The following is a 19,378-nucleotide window of genomic DNA, read 5'->3' as shown; positions in this document are numbered from 1 at the left end:
GATTCTTCCAGAATTCCCCAACTCAAGAATGTGGAAAATTTGTACAGGCTCCTGGCGCCTTCCCGAATCATATTTCCATCGGGAGTTAAGTGCTTCCTGAGCATCTTGTACACCACGATCTAGCTGCCTCTTCAACTCGCACAAAACATCTAGCTCTTGCTTGAGAACTGCTTTTCACATGCATGAAAATTCTAAGTTTTATAATTTCAAAAGACTTTTAGTAGTCAAGGAGAGGAGATCCACACACCACACTGGGATGAAGATGGAGGGTTGTAAATGATTTGTTCCCAATACAAGCTTCATGGTGTAATTAGCTCATATCAGTGCCTCAGCCAAATGAGGGCTTCTGAATCACACAGGGAAATTCGAAACTTCAAATTATAGGTCACAAATTCTATACAGTACCTTTTTAAAAAGATCATATGAAGTCGGTTCATATTATTAACCTGATCTAATCTGAGAAACATGCTATTAGCCTATCCTCCACATTGCATAGTGGCATAGTGACAATAAACAACAAGAATACTGAGAACAGTATAAAAAAACACTTATTCATTCATTAAAAAAAAAAAGTATTGAAGAAGCATTTCTGGTTCTGTTGGTTTCTCCATTCAGAGATGAGGAAGCAGAAATTGGAAGTGGTTGGTTACCTACTGGTGTCCCTGGTAATACCATGCCACCACTCCTAAAGAGGCCACTCAAAATACTATAGATGATATTTAAAGAAAATAATTTTTTTAAGTATAGTTGAATTGGCTTCAGAACAAGTCATGCCTAGGAGGTCAGAAACTTTGAGAAAGCATTAATCTAGAGAGAAGATCTAATGCTGAAGGCACTGGTCACCAAGTGGGGCATGGGCCATATCTTACTGGCCTGGCCCAGGTTTCAAGGGATCATGCGGGCACCAGGGATTGAGGAAATGGCTGGGAGACTCCTCACATAAGGCTAAGACCACTAAAAAGCAGTACCTTCAGGAACTGAACCAGAGACCAAGTACCCGCCCCTCCTTGCCTGTCAAGAAAAGAACTTGCCTGTCTCCACCTTGGGAAGTGGCAGGAAAGAAATGTGTCATCTGACAATTTCTAATAGCAAACCAAAATTCATACTACTTGGGGAGCTCTAAAGCCAACAACTTATATAAAGGAGCATCCCCAGGCATCCAAAAGAAACTACCACACTGCCTTATTGTTACTAGGCCTCAAAAAATTATCACAGATAAAGTTACAAGGAATTAGAGGTCAGGATCAAAATTTACTAACCTCATGAAGAAACAGGCCATCATGAATAAAATGAGCCATCATGCATGAAAATCCACAGAAATCATAAGCTGCAGAATCAGACCTTTGAAGACCACGGATATTGGAAAAATCAACATGGAATATGAAATAAACTCATATGAAAATGTTTCAGGAAATAAATGAGGTGATTGAATAAATGATGAAGATATAAGAGACTATCAAAATATGCAGACTTGATAAGGAGCCAACAAGGACTACTAGAAACAAAAGATAGACGTGAATGTGACACAGAGAGACACAGGTAGAAAATACATAAGCAGCTAAGAGGCACAGAGGATAAAGTGAGACAGTCTAACATGTTACCAGATCTGAGTTTCATGAATTGGTAATAGAAACAATGTAGAAAAGGCAGTATTTAAGAAGATGATAACCGTGAATCTTATAGAATCGATTAAAGATATCAACCCTCAGATTCAGAAAGTCCAAAGATCACCAAATTAGATAAGTACAAAGAAATCCTCACTTAGAGACATCACTCGTGAGACTGTAAGAACAGGAGTCAGCAGATCCTGCCACCTCGATGAAGTTTTATGGGAACACAGTCATGCTGTTTGTTTAGGCGTTGTTTATGACTGCTTTCATACCACAATGGCAGAGTTAAGAAGTTGCAACAGAGACCGTATGACCTGCAAAGCTAAAAATATTTATTATATGGCCTTTTACTGAAAATGTTTGTCTATTCCGGTTGTAGAATATTAAAGAGGAGATACTGATTATTCAAATCATGTGACAACTTAGCAGCAGAGTTAGAATTTCATCTTAGGTCTCTTGACCAATGATTCTCAAAGTTGGTCCCAGAATAAAGAGCAGCAGCAGCAGCAGCACCTGGGAACTTGTTAAAGATGCAACTTCTTAATTCCAGCACTTTGGGAGGCCGAGACGGGCGGATCACTTGAGCCCAGGAGTTGGAGACCAGCCTGGGCAACATAGCGAGACCCTGTCGCTACAGAAAAATACAAAAATTAACCAGACATAGTGGCACACGCCTGTAGTTCCCACTACTAGGGAGGCTGAGGTTGGGAGGATTGCTTGAGCCCAGGAGGTCGAGGCTGCAGTGAGCTGTGATTGTGCCACTGCACTCCAGCCTGGGTGACAGAGCCAGATTCTGTCTCAAAATAAATAAATAACTTCTTGAGCTCCATATGCCTCTGGAAAGATTCTGATGTGCGTGAAAGTTTGGGAACTAATGCTCTTGACTAGTTTACTAGACCAGAGGTTCTCAACCTTCTAATGATTTTAAGAGTTCTCCATTAGAATCACCTGGGGAGCTTTGATAACAATACCATCGCCTGGCCTTACCTCCAAAGACTCCCACCTAATAGGGCTGGAAGTGGGCCTGGTCATTGATATTTTTAAAAAGCTTCCCAAGTGAGCCCTGTCTTCATTCAGGTAAGAACCACTGCATTACAGGTGACTGCCTTCCTTATTTTATCACTGGTGAAACAAACATGGAGAAAACCTGACAAATTCCCAAAACTTTGTGTTGGATATGTTATTTATGATTATGCAGACTAAACGAGAACAATTTGGGGGTGGGGAGGACTATTTTGCTGAGTTCGTGGAACCACCTAAATAAGTCAAAGTCAAATAAGTCAAAAAAAATCCCTCCTTTCCTTTCATCTCCCTCATCTCCCTCCTGGAAGAGGAGCTACTGGGCATTGAAATAACCAAACGTGAAGCCATCTGAATGGATGGGGAAGCATACTTCATGAACAATTCGTTTTATTGTAAACAATTGTCAGATAATGTAGGGTTTTGGTAATGCCCACCTACATGAGCAAAGGATAAAGGAACTGAGAAAGCTAAGATTTGGCCAGGCGCAGTGACTCCTACCTATAATCCTAACACTTTGGGAGGCCAAGGTGGGAGGAACACTTGAGCCCAGGATTTGAGACCAGCCTGGGCAATGGAGCAAAACTCCATCTCTACTAAAAATACAAGAGAAATTAGCCAGAAGTGGTGGTGAGCACCTGTAATCCCAGCTACTTGGGAGACTGAGGCGGGAGGATGGCTTGAGCCCGGGAGGTTGAGTTTGTAGTGAGTTGTGATCATGCCACTGCACACCAGCCTGGGCAACAGAATAAGACCCTGTCTCAAAAAAAGATCTATGATTTGATGGGTTAGGAAACCTCAGCCCAAAGTGTTCTGCCATGTAGGTGCATGAGATGAGGGCAGTGGGGGGCAGAGTACTTATGCTAAAGTTCTCACGGATGTGGAGGGCTAGCAGGGGAAGGCAGACACCCTCCTGTCTGTTCACCCCTGATGACACTGACCTCTGCGGAAGGACACATCTCTTGTGGGCACAATATCTACGAAGGCCTGCCCTGCCCCTACCCACCCTCGTTACAGGGTCACTGCCCTCCTGACAGGCAACCTGAGAACCAGGTGACACCTAGTCATCATTGTCTTCTTGGCTTTTAGGTAAACGGGGCTATTGGATCAAGTACTTCCTTGAAAGAGAATAGTAACCCTCAGGGAAAGAGAAAGAAAGGGCTGAAAAGAGTGCTGCTTCTCAAACTGGAAATATGAGACCTGAGTCACCTCAGGATCTTGTTAATCTCCTGACTGGTTCAGTAGGTCTGGGTGGGGCCTGAAACTCTGCATATCTAGCAAGTTCCCAGATGAAGGTGATGCTGCTGGTCGTTGGACCACACTTTGAGTTGTGAGAAGCTAAAGTATGCTCCCCAGGCCAGGACCCTAGGGAAATTTCTCTCCACAAGCTTCCTGCAGCCTCTAGCTGCTGACCGCAAGAGCATGCCACAGTGGACGCCAAGGTGTGCCCAAGGCTGGTTCTCTGTAGTTTCCACAAGTGTCCGGATCAATTGCCCTTCCCAAGCTTGGTAAAATTCCACTGGTGTAAACAGGAATGCTGGGAGTTCATCAAGTTTTTCACCTAAAATTTCAAAATTGCATAATGTTGAACCACCATAAAAACGAGTGGTTGCTATAATAGAAAAGCCCACAAAATGGCCACAGTAATTTACATCTTCATAGTTTATAGGCAAGAAGTCTTCAACTTGAGTTGAGGGAGAAGTAAAATAAACAGCTGGGGTTCTTTTTACCACTCACCAGGATACTTATGCACTTACAAGACTGATGCCGGAAACCACATTTTCTTCTGCTCTGAGTTTTCACCCATTCCCTGGGAGCTAAAGTTGGTGGCCATCATGGCACTGTGAGTGTTTGTTTAAAGCTCACCACACACTCGTAGGGACCAGATCTGGTTCCTTGTGGAAACCTTGGATGAGACAATTGTGAAAAATGTCATGAGCAAAGCTTGGGCAGGAGGGGGAATGAGGGGGCTGGAAAACACCAGAACTGGAAGACAGACAGACCCCTAGGGTCAGGGGAAGCCATGGATCTCTGCTTGGGGAACGCCATACCAGAAGGCCAGGGAGCCTGAGCACAGACAGCTGATCTGAATCCGAATTTTAGCCTAAGGTAGAGTTCAGGATGGCAGTAAGGGGAGCAGGGGTCATGCAGGATGATCACTCACTAGGTTGGGGTAAGCAAAATGTCTGGCGTGGGGAGCAGGGTTAGGAGAGAGAGCTGGTCAGGCAGCAGCTGGGATTGGATCACTGATTCCAGGGGGCAGGGGAGTAGCTGCCAGGTGACCTGTGACCTGTCCCTGAGAAACTAGGTTCTCACCTTGGCAGCTCCATCAGAAGTCCATTCTCTCTGAGGCTTAAAGAAGTCCAGACCATCATGGCCATGGACCTGGAGTTCCCTTAGCCCCTCTCTCCAGCACTGCTACGTCCTCTTGGTGTCTGACGAAGCCCCCATGGGGAGGAAGACAGGTGCACAGGTTTACACTGGGGGCCTGTCTCATTGGGTTAGACCAGGCAACAGGACATTGTGGAGATGTGGCCACTGGGGACTGGGAATTCACTTCCAGAAGTTCATTCCCTGAGAGGTGGGATACAAACTGACAAGGTTCGTGCTGTCACCCTGGCTGGGCACTGGAATAGTTCAGGGGAGTGTTTAAAGAAATCATGATGCCCTGGCCCTGTGCCCAGAGATTCTGACTTAATTAGTCTGGGGAGGGTCTCTGGATGATCCTAAGGCCCAACTGAGGCTGGGTTAGAGGAGCATGGGGAGGTGAAACAGGCAACCATTCCTATGCCTGTCACTCTCCCTCCCTTCTCTTTTTATGGGAAAGCCATCCTATGACTGTGTAGTGTCTGGCAGTCTTTGAGTTTTTATCCATAGATGAGGAATAATAAGCCTTGGGTTTATTTGTTACTTTTTCCACTAAATACTTTTGAACACCAAGTTTTTAAAGTCTTTTTGCTTATTTGGCAATGACTAATCACTTGCGCTATACAAAGTGCTGTTCTCCAAGGGAGAGGCTCAGAATGTCAGGAGATGACAAGAGTGGGGAGAAGAAATGCTGAATGCCCACTCAGCGATGGGCATTGTCACCTGCTCACAGTTGTATGGACGCGGGTGCTGGTCCTGCCCTCTTCCTTGAAAGTGGATGTCTCCCTGGGGACTGAGTCATTTGGTAAAGCCCCAGGAAAATTAAATAAAATATGTAAAGTGCTCAGCCTCATACTTAGAACATGATAAATGCTCATAAATCATGGTTGTTTATTTCCAGGGCCCTTCGTACATCAATCCAGCCTGCCACTCTGTTTTCCTACCACAGGAAGGTAAGCGAAAGCTGTCAGCAGCTTCGAGATGAATGTTGAATAAGTTGTGAGGAAAATGTAAAAAGAGTCAAGAGATACAAATCTTTAGATTTTAAGAAGATTCGGGCTAAAAACAGATGAACAGTTAGAAGAACCTTAATTAGTTGCAGGAAAGTGTCATGATTCTGGAATGACAGGCTTCTCTGGTTCCTGTCAGGGACACGAGAAGCACAATGACAGGAATTTGGAGGAGAGGTGGAATTAAGCCACTTTCCAAAAGAAATTTAACAACCAAAAAAAAAAAAAAAAGGAGGAGGAGGAAATATTTGTAGTCAGCATTTTGGTGTGACTTTGTCACGTTCAATCATTGGTTTGATCTGGACTAAATTTCTGTGAGAGCAGGGGTATTATCTTAGGTATCCTTGTGCATACGATGTCTGCCACATGGGAGAGAACCAACAAGTGTTGAATCAGTGCAGGAGACATTACTCAGTATTTTTCCCTCACCTTACCTATCAATTTAAGCATTACTCAAATTTTAATTTAGCATGGGTAAGTCAGTGGATAGCTTTTTAAAATTAATATTGCTTTCAATTGACAAATCATAACTGTATACATTTGTGGGGTACAATGCGATGTTTTGATATATGTGTACAATGTGGAATGATTAAATCAAGCTAATTAAAACCTCTATCATCTCACTTTTCATTTTTTGTGGTGAGACATTTGAAATGGACTATCTTAGCTATTTTGAAATATACAGTATATTATCATTGACGATAGCTGCCCTGCTTTGCAATAATCTCACTTATTCCTTCTATCTAACAGAAACTTTGTACCCTTTGACCAACATCTCCCCATTCCCCTCAGCCACCCTTTCCCCCAGCCTCTGGTAACCACCATTCTACTCTCTACTTCTATGTGTTTGACTTTTTTAGATTCTACATATGAGTGAGATCATGTGGTATTTGTCTTTCTGTGCCTGGCTTACTTCACTTAGCATAATGTCCTCCAAGTTTATCCATGCTGTTGCAAATAAAAGAATTTTCTTCCATGGGTTGGGCCTCAATCAGAAGGACTTGGGCCCTCCACGAGCGGCGCCAGGGAGTGGGAGGCTGAGGCGAGTGGATCACGAGGTCAGGAGTTCAAGACCAGCCTGATCAAGATGGTGAAAACCCGTCTCTACTAAAAATACAAAATTTAGCTGGGCATGGTGGCACATGCCTGTAATCTCAGCTACTTGGGAGGCTGAGGCAGAGCATTGCTTAAACCCGGGAGGTGGAGGTTGCAGTGAGCCAAGATCACACCACTGCACTCCGGCCTGAGCCACGGAGTGAGACTCCATCTCAAAAAAAAAAAAAAAAAAAATCATGAATCACATTTATTTGTGTATGTATGCCACATTTTCTTTATCCATTCATTCACTGATGGACACTTACATTGATTTCATTTCTTGGTCATTGTGAATAATAAACATAGGAGTGCAGATATCTCTCTGACAAAATGATATATACTCAAAAGTGGGATTGCTGGATCATAGGATAGTTCTATTTTTAATACTTTGAGGAACTTCCATATTGTTTTCCATCATGGCTGTGCTAATTTACTTTCCCACTGACAGTGTGCAAGGGTTCCCTCTTCTCCACATCCTTGTCAACACTTATTTTTCATCTTTTTGATAATAGCCATTCTAACAGGTGTAAGGTGATGCCTCACTGTGGCTTAATTTGCATTTCCCCAATAATTAGTGATGCTGAGCGTTTTTTTTTTTTATGAACCTGTTGGCCATTAGTATGTCTTTTTATGAGAAATGTCTGTCCAGATCTTTTGCCCATTTTAAAAATCAGGCGAATTGTTTTTCTTGCTATTGAGTTGTTTGGGTTTCTTACATATTTTGGATATTCACTCCTTATCAGATGTATGGTTTGCAAATATCCTCTCCTACTCTATGGGTGTCTCTTCACTCTATTAATTGTTTCCTGCGATGGCTTTTTTAGAATGAAAACTTCTTGTCCCTAGTTTGGAGCCCAACTATTAAATTCCTCAAATTGCTAAGAAACTTCGTTATTGTCGATGACTCTACAGTCACCTGGTGTGGAGATGCCAGGAAGACATGTGGTCACGCGTTTGGAAGAGTTTTATAAACTAAATAAAGCATCATCACTCATCTCCCATAGAATACGCTCTGACCATTAAAGGAGACTTTTTAAAAATCTTTAATGAGAGCAAGATGATTGAATATACTTCATTATTTTTGCAGGTCTTAGTTTTATTATTTGTGAAACAACAAAATGCCGGTTTTAGAGACGTGGTTTTACTGGATATCCTGACTGAAAAAGTTACTGTCCAAATACAAGAGATTCATGCCCATATCTGTACGTACTTACTGGGTCAGAATGCTCATTATCCAGTCCTTTATACTAACCACCATAAAGGTTTTCTTGAAATTGGACTGGTCATTTTCTTTTTCCCTGATTCAGTAAAATTTTCTTGCAATCTAGTCAGAGGACAGTGACATTTTAATATTTTTAACAAATACATGAAAAACACTCTAAAATTCTTCCTCTGGAAGCTTTTTGAGCAGACTAAAAATTGTTTCCCATTTGAAAAATACACAGATGATGAATTTTTATAGTAACACATCATTTTCAACAATACAGCAAAGTAGTAGAGATATTTCTAAGCATTTTGTTTCCAAAATGCTTTCTCCATAGGGTGATTTACTCTTGAAAATCAGTAATGTTCTTACTCAAAGTTAAAATATCCCCTTTAGCTTTATAGATCATGTCTATTTATTATTTCAAAAATATCTGCCACCTCAGTGACAGCCACGTGCCACAGACATCATCTATGAATGTGCAATGCTAGTCATAGTAAAATAAACTAGATACCTCATCTCTAAGTTGGGCAACACTTTCAAGTATTTTACAACAGATAACTAGCAAAGTTCTGTGTGATACAAAACGTCTTCACCATTACTTCCCCTTCTGTTACAGAATACTCCAAAATGTATTGCATATGTTAAAGTTTTTTGTGTTTATTTCATTGGTTCATTTTGTTTTGAAAGTTAGCCTCTTCACTGTCGTCCTCTAAAACTTTGTACCCTCTGGGGACAACATCTTCGTAATGATAGCTTGCCTGTGAAAGGAATAGGAAATGAAAGTCACTTTGGACCTGTCTCTGTAGGATTATACTGGGATTCCTTTTATACTCTGGTCAAATTGGCTGCCACATCTAGGGTTGCACTAATACTATTCTCTCATAGACCATTGTTCTTGTTACAGAAGTCACTTTGCATTAAAACTATCTTCTCCAGTCCATCTTTCTTTTAGAGGTTCACAAGGAAAGTAGTCCCGGATGTGTTCCATTACTGAGTGAAATTAGCAAATTCCATAAGATGTTCCTAACACCTTCCACATGTTAGAAACATCAGTACATCAATCCAACTATGGAGTAAACCTCCCACACTGTCTCATATCTCCCAGTATTTATTTCTTCATCTCTTTAGTGATGTTTTCAAGGCATCTTCCAGCTGCATTTGCTGACTCAAGAATACATCTTAGTTTACTCATCAGTTTGCGTTCTACACATTAGTTTGCAGCTGTCACCACTACAACAGAAATAACAAGTGTTGGCTGGGCGAGGTGGCTCACGCCTATAATCACAGCACTTTGGGAGGCCGAGGCAGGCAGATCACCTGAGGTCAGGATTTCGAGACCAGCCTGGCCAACCAACGTGGTGAAAACCCATCCCTACTAAAAACACAAAAATTAGCTGGGTGTGGTGGCGTGTGCCTGTAATCCCAGCTACTCAAGAGGCTGAGGCAGGAGAATTGCTTGAACCCAGGAGGCGGAGGTTGCGGTAAGCCAAGATGGCACCAGTGCACTCCAGCCTGGGCAACAGAGCAAGACTCCTTCAAAAAACAAAAAGCAAGCATTTCCTTCATAGCATACAGCTTTTCACCTTTTACTATTAAATAAGAAATGTTTTTCAATACAGGCTTCAAACAGTGATCATCAAATTTATTGTGATTGTGGTAAAGTGCTGGATTGAAAATGATTAATGAATGGCTCTAAACATTCAAAGAATTATAAAAGTTTACTTTCATATTCTAGATAACACATTTTTCAATGTTTTGCAAATAGTGTTCACTTCACACCAGCTTTAATTGATAGCACAAGTTGCAATACATATTTAGCTTGAGTTTCATTGTTAATGGTAGAGAATGTAAATTCATATTCCAAGCAGGTTTGGGGTTTTTGTTTGTTTGTTTGTTTGGTTTTTTTGGTCATTTTAATTCTTGTGTGTATGTGACTTTTTGCCAGAACAGATTCTATTCATATTGTTCTGCCTCATAACGTGTCCAAAAAAGAGCATGCATCAGTATTATCTGCAGCAAGCAGTTTCTCTACAGGTTTATTGAAAGCTATTTATCCACTTCATGGAGGTTGGTTTCGTTAAAAACAAGATGAACCCACTTACCCAAGCTCACAGATTTTGCAATTTGTCAAAAGGCTCCAAATGCAAGTGAATGATTACAGGGGCTGCTGTCATTCCCTGCACACAGGGGCACATTCTCCTCTCAAGGTAACTCATGTGTTGGATGAGACACGAGACCAGTGACATGAGGATCAAATGTAAGCAGCAGTGTCATTCCGTATACTGAATGTCAGCCACACAGAAGTTCTTTCTTATTGTTTTAGATTTTTAAAAAAATCTTTTAATACACCTTTCGTCATAGCAATGGATCATCTTGAGCACATGAGATGTGTCTACCCTCCTCCAGAGGCCACCATTCCTAACTTCGCTCCCTCCCTGATAAATAAATAGCAATATATGAATTATGTATTCCACAAATATGGACTTGTTAGCTAAACCCAAATCTATTTCTTCTTCCTAACACTCAGGAACTACATTTCCTAGTCTTTCTTATGGCTTATGTGGCCATGAGACTGAATTCCAGCCAATGGAATGTGCCCCTTCTAGACACAGGCCATGAAACCTCCCATGCCATCTTCCTCCCCATTCTCTGTATTACTACATCTGCTGTCAATGTCTAAAGCAAAGTTAGAAGCCATATTTTGAAGAGAACAGAGTCTCCATCTGTTTGGGCCCCTGAATGACTCTGTGGGGCAGAGCACTACTCCCAGCCCTTCGTCATCAGTTGAACTTTACATGAGTGAGAAATAAACTTGCATTATGTTAAGTCACTAATATGTTGGGAGTCTATCTGTTACAGAAGCCAGAGTTAATTTAATTAATACACTTCTTGTGTTTAAGATGTTTTGATAGATGTTATGAGGGCTGCAAAAATAAACAGAAATAATCTTGACCTCAAGAATATAACTAACACGCATATGCAAATAATCATATTATGAATGAGTCCAGAGCACAAGCACCATGTGAGTGGCCCAAATTAAGTACAATGGCAGTTTAAGCAAAGAGAACAATTGTTCTAGCTACTGTGGTAAGAAAATGTTTCATGGAGGCCTTTGCGATGGCCTTTGGAGGAAACAGAAGAATTCAGTAGACAGAGCTAAGAAGGGATTTTCTCAGAAAAGATAGGTATGAATCTCCTCTTTGAACTGGAACCTTGAATGCCCAAGCTGAGGTGTTTGCAATTGATCCTGCAGGCAGCGAAGAGCCAACAAGACATTTTGAGCTGGGGAAGATGTAGTCCCAACGGTACATTCGAGGGAGAAAAGAAGGTAGACTAGAGGAAGCACAGAAGACCTGTGTGTTTATGAGATTGATTTGGAAGCAACCACAGTGGTCAGCCTGGTATTAACAGCTAAAAGCTCAAGCTGTGGGTCGGCTGACCTGCTTGTGAATCCTAGCTCTTCCATTTGTCAACTATACAGACCTTGGATAAGCTACTTTACTAAACCTCAGTTTCCCCATGTGCAAAAGGTGGATAATAATAGAAGGTACTTCCTAAGATTAATATGAACTGTGAGATAATGCATCTAAAGTATGCAGCGCAGTGCCCGGCCAAGAGTAAACACTTCATAAACAATTGTCATTATCATTGGTATTCCCAATGTGAGATAATGGGGACCTGAGCTAAATTTGTCAGTGGTCGTGGAAAACAGGGCTGAATGCAGAGACATGCAACGAAGGCAGATGAATCAAAAATAACTCCAAAGTTTGGTCTCAGTTGCTTAGAACCTTCTCCCACTGGAAAGATGGACTGGTTTTTAAGGCAAAACATAACTGCGTTTTTAGACAAGCCAAGTTTGAGGTATGAAGGGAAAGCTAGAGGCATTTGCAGACAAAGTAGAAGAAGGCAGTAGAGAGGGAGAATTTGAAGAAGTGAAATGAATTATTGGAGAAAGATTCCAAATAAGAAAAAGGAGCAGATGAGACCAATACATATGTTAGGGTCTTGTCTGAAGGGAGATGAAGACACATACTCCTCTTTCCTTCTTCTGAGATAAAAGAGAAAGAAAAGAAGAAGGGAAGGAAAGATCTAGAAAAACTATGATATATGAAACAGAAAAGTTGAAGTAGCTAGTGGAACCTGACCTTAGCTTTTTCTGAAAAACTAGTGGTGTGGTCATCTGCTTGTGGTAGACATGGGGGCAGAGATCTTAGCATAGGAAGCAACCACCACTCAACACTCGCCATCTTCAATGTTCACCGAAGACCCGTGCCTATAAGACCCTGGGCTCTGGGCTTTGTGCTCTGCAGAGAGAATTTTTAAAGGACACTGTTTTTAATGGGAGTTGTTGAATGACCAACTGCTTGTGGCTTACAAGGATGGCACTCACTCTCCTGGAAAGACTGGATTTAAGTTAAAGGTCCAAATTGGCTTTCTTTGCTCTGATGTTGATGGACAGAATCAACCCCAAGGGCATGGCCCATCAGAGTGTTTGCCGACTGAGACCATGCTGTAATTTGATCTTAGTGATCCCAGGGAAGCTACTAAGGGACTAAAGGCTAGTTTGCACAATTGGTGCTTAAAAAAATTAAAATTAAAATTAAAATTAAAAAAGATGGTGGGCTGGTGAGCACACCCATAGGGCAAGCCCATGCCTCCCTGCACCAGCACAACTGAACCAACACCAATATGCTCATCACTGACTTCTCATACTCTAGGCTGCTCCAATGCATCCTTTCACTTGATTTCATCTTTGGACAATGTGATTGAGGAGAGAGGGAGGTGCCTGTGGGATAGATACCCTTAGAGACGGTCCTGCCTGGCTGCCAGAGCTAAGTTTCAGCCAAAGTTGAACTTGAGCAATTCAATTTGGAAGCTCCTAGGTTGAAGACCTCCAGCCGGGAGGAAAAGTCACCCCACCAGAAGACACAGGTCACATGAGAACCTTCCTAATGCAGTGAAGCCTTGTTTATTTTTCCCTGGTGGAGGTAATTGCATGTGACACTCCTCTGAATCATTTATTTATATTTTTTTCTTCTTTTTAAGCATAAGAAATTAAACAGATGGGAAAATCATGCTTAAAGAGTTTTCTTATTACTCCTGGCAGTCTTTGGCTTTGGGCAACTGGTCAGCATCTTTCCCTGGCTAGAAATAATGCCTGGAAGTGTTTATACCGCCTTCAGCTTCACAGAGGGCAAGCAGGGACTGCATTTTCCCCATTTGTTCCCTTCATCAAAGTCTTTGTCCAAGTCCTAGTATAAAGATGTGTTCTTGAGGCCCTGGACCCCACTCAGAAGCTTTTTGGTTTAATTTGATTCTTCCTGTTGACATTAGGATTGCATTTAAACATGTCTCTGTCCCCATCTTCTAGCTGGAATCCAGAGTTCCTTGTTAGGAGGTTGGACATGGATGAAAACGTCCCTGATGGTGAACACAGCTGGGAACATGTGCAACTGAGGAGAGGACAGATGGGAGGTGGGGGTGGACTAAGAGAGGGCAGTTCCTTCTGCCATCATGGAGGAGATGCCAGATGGTACAGCATGTTGTACCCATATCTTTATAGGTGCAAGCCCCAGGAAGATGCATCTAGGTGCTGTCTACGGAATCAGGAGCCTACTGTGACTCCCAAGAGGATCGGCTTCTCCAAAGCTCAAGCCAGACCTGAACCCCCAGGATATGCCACCCCTGAATATTTGTTCTCTGCTGCTAGGGTAGAGTTTACATTCAGAAGACAGAGTTAAGAAAGGTGACAAAACAGGAAGAAGAATGGGTTGTGACTTGGGCACGGAGACTTTGGGAGTTCCAGGTATTGATTGAAGTTCAGGTGGCACCAGGATTGAGAATGGGGTCCAAGGGGATACCCCAGCTCCCTACCCCACATCCTGCTTCCTATCTGTGAAACTAGGGTTCCCTGTCCACATCATCAACTTATGTCCCCACTGAGAAGGAAAGCAACATCACAGCAGTACACTGCTCCGTGGGGTACTCTTTCTGTCACCCTCTGATATTTGACCAGAATTCCCTTATCATACCCCACATCCCAGCCCGGGTACAGTGTCCCTTTTTACAAACTCCCACAGTACCCAATACTTAACACACATTGTATCGTAATATACCTGCTTAGGTCTTTCTTCATCACTAGACTATACACTCTGAAATCAGTAATTGCCTTTTGCTGGGCTTATCACATCTGACTCATGAGAGAAGAGAGTTGAGACCTCCAAGTCCCACACAGGCATATGACATGGCAGACAGGACTCGAGTCACTGTGTCCTATGCTATCCTTCCCGACCCTGGAGGTTCCAAGTATTTGATTGGAAAGCAGACACATTATTTTCAGCATGGCACACCCCATTAGCTCTCACACCTGTCTTTTCTTTGCAGTTGCTCCCTTGGACGATTTGAAACCCTCTCTCCTCTAAGGGTTCTCAATGGATCAGAACCATTTTAGCAATCTGTGTGCTTCATTTGTCACAATGACTGGGGGATGTCCTACTGATATTTATTTGGTGGGGGCAAAGAAGGCTCGACGTCTCGCAATGCCTGGGACAATGCCCTGCAGAGAAGAGTCATCCACATAATGCCTGATGTTCAAGTGTTTCACCAGGGCTTCATGTAGGTAAAATCTCTGTTCTGTTTTACATACAAACACAAAGCATTCCTTGGAAGGTTTTTAAATATGCTGAATTTTCCAGGAATGCGACTACCATGTCAACAGAGGGAGGGTTGTATTTTGTTTGCCAAGAGTCAATCACCATTTGGGACACCATGTTACTGACAGCAGTTCCCCTTGTACAGTGTTTGAGTGGCCAACATAGCTCAATTGAGCAGGCTGCATTTCTATTTGTTTCTTTCTCAGGGAGGTGGCATAGTGGCCCAGGTATCAAGTTGGGCATCATATTTTCTACTTTATTCCTGCCTGAGCATTTACCTATGGAAACACATACTGTTTTATTATAAATAACTTTCCATTTATTTTTAAGTCAGAGCATTATGTCAACCTTTTAAAAATAATATGTGTAGAGAGGTTATATGATTAGTTATAACCTCTCTATGATTAATTACAACAGAATTATAATTCTGTTCTGGGTTGTATTGTGTCCTCCAAAAAAGATATGCTGAAGTTCTAACCCCCAGGACCTCAGAACATATTTATTTGGACATTGGGTCTTTACCGAGACAATCAAGTCAAAATGAGGTCATTAGGATAGGCCTTAAGGCAAGACGAAGGGTGTCCATATTAAAAAGGGAAATTTGGACATAGAAACACACATAGAAGGAGGATGGTATAAAAAGACACAGGGAGAAAATAGCCATCTACAAGCCAAGGAGAAAGGCCTGGAATAGACTCTCACAGCCTCAGAAGAAACCAACCTTGATGACACTTATGACAAGACTTACGGCCCCCAGAACTTTGAGACAATACATTTCTGTTGTTTAAGCCAACAGTCCCCAACCTTTTTGGCACCAGGGACCAGTTTCGTGGAAGATAATTTTTCCATGGGATGGGGTTGGGCAGGGGATGGTTTGGGGATGAAACTGTTCCACTTCAGATCATCAGGCATTAGTTAGAATCTCATGAGTGTGCAACCTAGATCCCTCACATGTACAGTTCACAATAGGGTTTTCGCTCCTATGAGAATATAATGCCACTGCTGACTGGACAGGAGACAGAGCTCAGGTGGTAACGCTCGCTTGCCCACCACCTACCGCCTGCTGTATGGCCCAGTTCCTAATAGGCCACGCACTGGTACCGGGGACCCCTGGTTTAAGCCACCCAGTCTGTGATACTTTGTTATGGCTGCCCAAGCAAACTAATACAATTTCATTCCAGAAAAGTAAGCAGGTGTGAAATGTGTTATACAAAGAGGACACTGGGTATGATGTGGTTGAGAACAATTGTTCTATTCAGACTGTCAAAGAGAGCTGCTGAAAATGGCCCCAAACAGCAATAATAATACAAAAATCAGGCTTGGTTTGGCAAAGGACAACACCATAATGGGTAATTTCAGTGTCAGAAGTAATCAAAGTATTAAATATCTAGCAAAAGAAAAGAAAAGTAAGCCTCCAACTATGGAGACTTCCTGAACTTGAGAGGGATTGACCACAAAGTTATTAAAGTTTAAAAAGAAAGAAAGAAAACCTATTTCATACTTGGAGAAAGCTCTTGAAACTCTTCTTGCTATGGACAAATAGCCCCACTTAATGTGTGTATGGATTTTCACTGTTTCTGAAGCACTTCATGTACTTTGTTCCATTAAATTGTTACAATAGTCCCAAGAGGTAGGCAGAGCAGATGAAACTATTCTCATTTTATATATGAGAAATCTGTGGCTGTTAGAGTGATTTGCTCAATGTCAAATAAACATGACATTTTTCTTTATTAACTAAAATTATTTTGGCTGCGAGAAATAGCCACCAATACCAATGTGAGTAACTTACACATAAAATAATTTTATACTACAGATACCCCCAGCCAAGGAAGCCATGAGCAACTGGCCTTGGGAAGACTGGAGCCACAGTTCTTCCAGGGCTTTCTTCATCCATGCAGCTGCTATGTAGATGGCTCCACAGCCCACCTCCACGATCTGACTCCCTGATTGAATTTCAGATTTCCAGATGAGAATCTGACTGATCATTCAGGCATCTAACCCTGTGCCAAACAATTGTGCCCAGGGCAGGGAGGTCACGTAGTATTAGCAAGGCCTATAGGGTTTTGATCTTATGGTTTAGGGGGAAGTTTCTAGAGAGAGGAAAATCCTTATGTAGCTGAACAAGTCCAGAGAAAATCCATCCTTCTGGGCACTCAACACACTCTAACCTTCCTATGCATCCAGTTATGCCCCCGGGTAACACAGTGCAGAACAAACAGGTACAAGCACACACCCACTTGCCGGGAGAAACAACTACAGGTATATCCAGCTAACAGTCCATTGATGGGCTAACAGTTCATCTAACATCACTCCTTTTCTTCCTGGGCTCACAGATTAGCTCTATTTCGTAGTCTCTGGGGGAACTAGATGTGGCCTGTAACCAAGTTCTAGCCAGTGGAATATGAGCAAAAGTGTTGAGCATCACTTCCAAGTCTTATCTGCTTTGCTCTTTCCCCTTCACAGACTTGATGCATATTAATATAGGGACCTTGGCAGATTCTGTATATTATGGGAAAAAAAACAACATTGAAGGAGCCTGGGTCCCTGAGTCACTTCTCGGAGAAGAGGCACCAGCAGATCAGGGACATGCTTGGAATTTAGGAGAGCAAGAAATAAATTTCTATGGTGTTTGAGCCCTAACACATCTTGGGTTTGGTTTTATGGCAGCTAGTGTTACCTTAGGCAATGCAGAGGTTGATGCTCAGGACACACTTTTCAGAATGTTACCAAACTCCAGTTTGTGTTTGTTCCTTACCCCTCATTCCATCACAGTCATTTCTCCCTACTAGAAACCCTATGGACTCCATCACCATCATTATAAATCATATAAAGGAATAGGGAGACAGAAAGAAGAAACAATCCTAGATATGAATCAAGAGACCGAGTTGCACACCTGACTTGGTAACTCTGCATCTTTTGCTCATGGGGATTCCTTTTTCTCTGGGAACCACAGAAATGGGCTGCTGGCAGCCATGTTTATCCCACATGAAATTGCCTCCTGAGGGCTGACTGGTATAGGAACAAATTCCTGACCTAAAAGGGCCAATCAACTTCTCTCTTCTAGGAATCTGAAATTTGAATGAGAAAAAGAGATGATGAGATGAGGACTAATCACATTAATAGCAAAGTTCCTGGGGAAAGAGCTATTAACTCCTGAGGCTGACATCACTAGAACAGCATAGTTACTGTCTTTCTCCAGTTGACTCATTCAACTCTTCCCTGAATTAAATGATTTGCCAAGCAACCTTCTAATAAATTTCTGTTAATGCTTAAACTTTTTGAGTTTTTTAAAATTGCAACCAGAAGAACTCTATCTAATGAAGAAAGTGGTTCCAGAAGAAGGGATTTGTTGATCTTCACAGTACCCAAAGGAGGTGCTCTTCAACCATTCGCTCATTCATTCATTCATCCATATATTTAAAGAAGATTTACTGGGCTCCTACCATATGCCAGGCATATTGTGCTAGATGTTGAGGATTCAGTGATGAATCTGGTCTCTGCTGTCCTGATGCTTGCAGCCTAGGAGGAAAAGGAGCATTGGTTGGATAATCTCTCTCATGAACATGCAGGTTTTGAGAGAAAGATTCAGGTCTATGAAAGAGCATAGCAAAGGGTGGAATCTAGACTTGTGGACATGAAGAAACAACACTTGCACTAACTACTGAATACCTAGTAGGCATTGACTCCTAGGAGAAAGCAATACTTTACCCAAATCTTTACAAAACTCTGTGATGGGAGCTTAAATAGAAGTACACAGGGAGTACCATGTGGCCCAACAGAAGTATTTTAATTTCTCTGAAAGCAATGGAAAAGGTGTCTCACAGTAGATGAGATTTTAGTTGAGGACAAAGAGGTTTTCAAAGAAGAAAACGGGGGAAGGACATTCCAAGCAGAGGGGGAGAAGCATGTGCAGAGGCATGAAGATATCGAAGTATCAGAACAAATAGTTCCGTGTGGCCATAGGATTCAGGTGAAGGATATTTGTGAGGGAGCATTTTAGTAAGGAAGCTCGAGGGCCAGGTCATGAAGGGCCTCATCTAGGTCATGCTAAAAGCAGTACGATTTTATCCTGTGGGCAGTGGGGAGCCCAAGAAAGATGAACACAGGGAAGCGTTACAAGATGATTTGGAAAGTTCATTCTAGGTTTTCTGAAGAACAGATTCAACCTGGGAGAGAATGGAACATGACAGGACAATTAGGAACTATGAACTGCCTCTGCTGTGTGAACAGCTGTTATCTGCTAAATGATCCACTAGAGGCCTGAGGTCTACTATAATCTCAGCATTCATTGGTAAAGAAACAGTTTGAAGTGTAACAGTTTGAAGTGTCTCCCCAAGGCTTCCTCTCCCACCTCACTCATTGCCGCCATCTTGGTTGGCCAAAACTGCCTCAGGTGTGGCTTGTTGTGTGGCTCCT

General features: G+C 42.2%; 1 protein-coding gene across 2 annotated transcripts in view; it reads right to left on the bottom strand.

The window, feature by feature from the left end:
* Window positions 1-19,378, bottom strand: part of KCNE2 (potassium voltage-gated channel subfamily E regulatory subunit 2) — a 158,355-nt gene that overhangs the window by 60,753 nt on the left and 78,224 nt on the right. The window contains exon 3 of one of the 2 annotated variants that reach the window (XR_008517301.2): window positions 15,403-18,481. The exons of the other annotated variant lie outside the window; for it this stretch is intronic. The gene's annotated coding sequence lies outside the window, so the exon portion shown is untranslated. Of the gene's footprint in view, window positions 1-15,402; window positions 18,482-19,378 lie in introns of those variants that run through there. 2 annotated transcript variants of the gene reach the window in all.

Source organism: Pongo abelii, chromosome 22 (genome assembly GCF_028885655.2).
Source record: "Pongo abelii isolate AG06213 chromosome 22, NHGRI_mPonAbe1-v2.0_pri, whole genome shotgun sequence".
Lineage (NCBI taxonomy): Eukaryota > Metazoa > Chordata > Mammalia > Primates > Hominidae > Pongo > Pongo abelii.
This window is presented reverse-complemented; position numbering and strand designations above follow the sequence as displayed.